General features: G+C 51.8%; 1 pseudogene; it reads left to right on the forward strand.

Annotated features, from left to right (window-relative positions):
- The first annotated feature begins 3120 nt into the window (after positions 1-3120).
- On the forward strand, positions 3121-3794 carry LOC140900934 (lipid transferase CIDEB pseudogene; annotated as a pseudogene).
- The last annotated feature ends 1849 nt before the right edge of the window (positions 3795-5643 follow it).

The raw sequence follows: 5643 nt of genomic DNA on the forward strand, positions 1-5643 counted from the left end.
CAGCCCCCAGGGACCAGGGTGTTCCTTGTTTCGCCCGGTCAACTTCTTTAGCCTTGGGATAGCCTACAAAAACTGCCCACTCTTCTGTTGCTAATGCCGCAGCGGAAAGGGTAGTCGTAGCATCACTGTGTAACCATCCCTGACCGAAGTCGGGGCCTCCACTGTGGGCTGTCAAGAGACACAGTTCCTGCCGCCCAATGAGCTAGAGAGAGAGAGGATAGGTAAATGGGGAAACTGAGGCAGAGACGACCGGTAAATGGGGAAACTGAGGCAGAGCAATGAAGTGACTTGCCCAAACTGTAGAACACAGGTTTCCTGATTCCCATGCTTGTGCACTAACCATTAGGCTGCTTTGTCTAGGCCAGCTGGTCCCTTTCCAGCACTGAGTTAGGTCTAACCCAGCTCAAACACATCGGAGGGTTGGGTCGCTTGTTGCTGTTGCCATTCGACTATCAGAAGCAACCGGCCCTTGCACCCAGCTGTGCTCTTCCCCAGGTCAGGATGGTCACTACCAGAAGTTTTCCCCTTTTCTGTCTCCTCCAGCAGACTTGCCCAAAAGGAGGCGGGATTGGAGGCCGTGTGGCTGTCTGGGTCAAGAGTCTTCCATGCAGACCTTAAGCAATCTCCGCGGTGTGCGATAGTCCAGCTCCTCATCGTGGATCTAGCCGCAGCCCCATGCAATGTCTATCCCCCTTGTTGCACTCATGGGAGGCTGGCTTGCTGTCCCCCCACCCCTCCAACTGTGCACCCTTCGCATTTTAGCTATTCACCGCTTAACAGGTGGCCGAATTCTCCTCTCAGTCATAGAATCATAGAAGATTAGGATTGGAATAGACCTCGGAAGGTCATCTAGTCCAACCCCCTGCTCAAAGCAGGACCAACACCAACTACATCATCCCAGCCAGGGCTTTGTCAAGCCAGGCCTTAAAAACCTCTAAGGAGTCCCGCCCGCGCAATCTCGTTGATTTCACTGGGGGAGAATTTAGCCCAGCGTCCCCCCTCTCTCTCTCCTTGCTGCAGACTGAATAATCTTGCAGGGACTGGTCCAAAGGCTACGGAGGTCAATGAGAACCTCTCCGTTGACTTTGATGGCCACTGGATCAGGCCCTGGTAGAGAGATCAGAAACCTGGGTCCAGTCTTGCTGGAGTTTCTTTGGAGCTCATCAGTAATTGGAGCGTAGCCCCGCAAACCGGTTTCTTCTCTGTTCTTTGGCTTTTCACTGTGCATCTGTAGCCCATATCAGAGCTTTGTACTTTGCTCTCTGAAAGATTTTTCTACCCATCTTCCTCTCTCTCTCTCTCCACCCTTGGTCCCTGTGATCCTTGATCCACCTAGCAGACACCTCTCCAGCAAAGAAATATCTAAGCATTGTCCGTCTAGTTGATCCATCTGTTTTCTTTCAAAATCGAGGGGGGACGGTACTGATTTTTATGTGGTCTGTGTATTATTATTATATTTGGATTATTTTTTTTCATGCATTTCAGGCTATGCGTTCCTCCATACGGTTTGTTGGCTGTCAGGTAAAGGGGTGTGGTTTGGCCGTCCCTTGAAAAGCAAGATTTGGCTTGCCTTGGAGTTTTTCCAGTTGAAAATTATATCTTATGCAGGCCCCACCCAAAGCTTGTCTCTTCACATTTTCACACGCACACCCTTTGATTCCTTCCTGTCCTCAAACCGACTGCAGACAGGGGCTCTTTGTGCAAAACAGTAACAAGAACAAATGCTGGATTTTTGCCTTTTTCAAGCCAATACCAAGGTTTTGCTTTTAGATTAGAGGTAGATTTCTATTCTCCCCCTTCTGGCATCTCATGACTTCAGCCAAAAAGGCGATAAAACTTGTAGCATATCTCAGAGGGGTCATTGCTTTCTGGGATAATATTACCCAGGACGTGACATGACGGTGTAGTACAGCATCCAAAGGGAAGCTTTAAAATTCTTGGCTTATAAAACCTGGAATGAAAATGATATCGGAGAAAGCTGCATTGGGGACTTAACTGTGCTTCGCGGGAAGCATCATCCTGCAATAATGTCTGTGCCCTCTAGAGGTCACACTTACCTACTTCTTTTGAAGTGGCGCGCTGGTGCAGGGCTGTTCAGACTAGATTGGACAGAGCTTTGGAGAATGTGCTGCAGGGGGCAATCAATCCTGCCCTGGTGCTTGGGGTGGATGGAGAAGAGGGCAGCTCCTCTGTCACCTGATTCATGGGGCCACCTGGCCACCGGGGGACATGGAGCGTACAGTCCAGTCTGTTCCCTCCGTCCGATTCTAGCTGCAGTTTGTTTTAACATAGGCATGGGCTCAAGATGCAAAACGGCAAGACTCTTGAATGATTACATTTTTGGGTTCTTGGGCGCCTAGGGAGTTGGCTGGGCCTGGTTACGCTCTGGGGGGGGGGGGGGTTGCAATTTGGATCCGGAGCAGGGTTCATATTTCCACCCCCTTCCCCCACCTTGCCATTCAGAGGTGTTCGGGGTTTGAAGCACATGCCTATGGTAAAGGCTATTTTGGGTTGGTCCCTTACGTAACCCCTTTAAAAAGGGTGTGAGGTGATGGATTGATTCAGGAGCAGAACCCCAGGTCTGGATTCTGATCACGCTTCCTCCCGTGTACAGCTGTTGACTTGGAGGGAGTCGCTCCTGATCGACGCCCGTGGAATCAAGATCAGACCAGATTTATTCCTGAGATTTAGAGGACAATATTTTGGGGGGGGGGGGGGAACCAAAGAGCCTAACGGTGAGAAACCGAACCTAATGACCGCCCCCAGTGGAAACTTCCCTTTCCAGAGGCAGTCTGTCTTCTCTGCTTCCAGGTAGATATTCTTATAGCCCATCCCCTGAGCCCCCGTGTAGGGGGAGGGAGAAGATGCGCTGAAGTTAACCCCTTGTTCACTGGAGACTGTCTCATGACTATATGTTGGACACACTACAATCCTTGCAGCACATTGATGTTTGAATGGCTGAGTTTGCGAGGCCAGCGGTGTTTGTTAGCATGTGTGTGAAGGCAGAACCATGGACATGAAGCTGAAAAGGAAAAATCTGGTTGTGAACGGGGGAGCGTAACACCACACAGATGCCCTGACGCCCCAGGACAAGGACCCCACCCGCACCCCTCTGACGCCATGGACTACGTCAGCGCCCTGGCCCCCTCCTCCCTGCTGCAGTCGGTGGTCCGGCGCCGGCTCGGAGCTGACCCGTCGGGTCTGGGCCCCCCGTGGCTCCCCCCCCAGCGCCCTTTCCGTGTCTGCGACCTCCAGCGTGGGGGCCGCACGGAGCTGATGGCTGGGACCCTGCAGGAGCTGCTGGCCAAGGCTGTGGAGGCTCTGCTGGTGGCGGGCTGGTAGGGCTGGTGCTGGAGGAGGACGGGACAGCGAGGCCTTTTTCCAGGCGTTGCCCCCCGACACGGCCCTGATGCTGCTGGGCCCCGGGCAGAGCTGGAGCCCCCCTGCGGGGAGGGGCCCGGGCCTAGGGGCGGCAGCTCCAGGGCCAGGACCTCGCCCGCATCACCTTCGACGTCTACAAGCTGGGCCCCCGCGACCTCTTCGGGAGCCTCCACGTGAAGGCCACGTTCGACGGGCTCTACTCCATGAGCTGCGACTTCAAGTGCCTGGGCCCCAAGAAGGTGCTGAGGGAGGTGCTGCGGGTGGCCTCGGCTGTGATGCAGGGAATGGGGCAGCTGCTGCTGGGAGCCTCCAGTGACATCTGGTGCCTCCTGGAGGGGGTGGAGACCTGGCACCAGCCCGCCCGGCTCAGCCACTATGAAGACTGAGGCCTGGGCCTGGCTCCATCCCTACCCTGTCCCTGGTGAACTCAGTGCACCCGCGAAGCTGCTGCTATTACAATAAAAAGGCTATTTAAGTCCAAAAAAAAAAAAAAGAGAAGCAGGGTTTGCTGGTGGAAACCTTTCAGGAGTTTCAGTTGAGTCCGGAGATTGTGTTTGTGTTTTGTGTTATAATGCAGCAGGGCGAGCTTGTTCAGCGGTCGTATTTCCTCCCCTCTCTGAAAGTAACCAGAGGCGTCTTCGCTCCGGGGTCTAAAATTGCCACACAATCCTAGGGGATTTAGATGGGAGCAGTCACTCCGTTTCCCCTGGAGGGCCTCCCCTATCTCCAAATGTGAAACCGACAAAGGCAGAGGCGTTGGAACAATTTTTATAGTGGGGTGTGGAAAGCCATTCAACAAAACTGGAAACCCCTTTAAGCCAGGGAGTGCTGCCTAGCTTCACCACCCCAGGGCAAAGATAGTTTCTGTCCAGGTACAGAACATTTCCCATTCACTTTCTAGCCTGGATGTTCTGATCAGTTTCTTCCTGTTGCCAGGCTGTATCACACAGCTCTTTGCTGACATGGATTGGCTAAATCCGAGCAGCTACTCTGAAGAGGAAATACTCCCCCTCTATTCGACATTGGTGAGGCCTCATCTGGAGTACTGTGTCCAGTTTTGGGCCCCACACTACAAGAAGGATGTGGATAAATTGGAAAGAGTCCAGCGAAGGGCAACAAAAATGATTAGGGGTCTGGAACACATGACTTATGAGGAGAGGCTGAGGGAACTGGGATTGTTTAGTCTGCAGAAGAGAAGAATGAGGGGGGATTTGATAGCTGCTTTCAACTACCTGAGAGGTGGTTCCAGAGAGGATGGTTCTAAACTATTCTCAGTGGTAGAAGAGGACAGGACAAGGAGTAATGGTCTCAAGCTGCAGTGGGGGAGGTGTAGGTTGGATATTAGGAAAAACTTTTTCACTAGGAGGGTGGTGAAACACTGGAATGCGTTGCCTAGGGAGGTGGTGGAATCTCCTTCCCTGGAAGTTTTTAAGGTCAGGCTTGACAAAGCCCTGGCTGGGATGATTTAATTGGGGATTGGTCCTGCTTTTGAGCAGGGGGTTGGACTAGATGACCTCCTGAGGTCCCTTCCAACCCTGATATTCTATGATTCTATGATTCTATGAAAGTCCCTTCCCCAGCTGATCCTAGGGGTGAATTTTGGGGGGAGTGAGAACATGCAGTTACTGAGGAAGGCCTAAATGTAAGAAGGCAAAGGAGACTGCCTTGGATTCTGTGTGTGTCCGTGTGTGTGAGAGAGAGAATATAGGAACAATGATCCAATTCCTTTGCATCTTTTGTATTGGTTGCTAAAGCCTAGAGGCTCCTAACTATTATGCACCTCATTACCGAAGATGTAACAGCATCACTGTGGTCTAGTAGTTCCCGTCCTAGTTCTCCCACTAATTACTTTAGACAAGTCACTTCACCTCCCTTGCCTTGGTTTCGCCACCGATCGTAAGTTACCTGCTCAGAGGATGGCTGTGAGAATTGCTTTCTATAAAGCACTCCGAGGTAAGACGCTAGTGTGTGTTAATGCAAAGTATAATTATGAAGGTATTCAGAGAGTTCATGGGTAAAGGAAGTTATTTAGCTCATTGAACGTGGCCGAGCTACTCTAGATCCTACGGTGGTAACTGAAACCAGATCCTGGGTTGGTGTAAATGATGGTAGCTCCCTTCAAGTCAATGGAGCTATGTTGAATTATGCCAGTTTATTGTCTGGCCCGCCGGTCAGGCTAGATTCCAACCTCATGCTGGTTTTGAACCATTTTCACTCCAGTGATGCCCATGGAGTAACTGAATCTGAGATCAGAATCAGGAC

Source organism: Lepidochelys kempii, chromosome 20, assembly GCF_965140265.1.
Source record: "Lepidochelys kempii isolate rLepKem1 chromosome 20, rLepKem1.hap2, whole genome shotgun sequence".
Taxonomy (NCBI): domain Eukaryota; kingdom Metazoa; phylum Chordata; order Testudines; family Cheloniidae; genus Lepidochelys; species Lepidochelys kempii.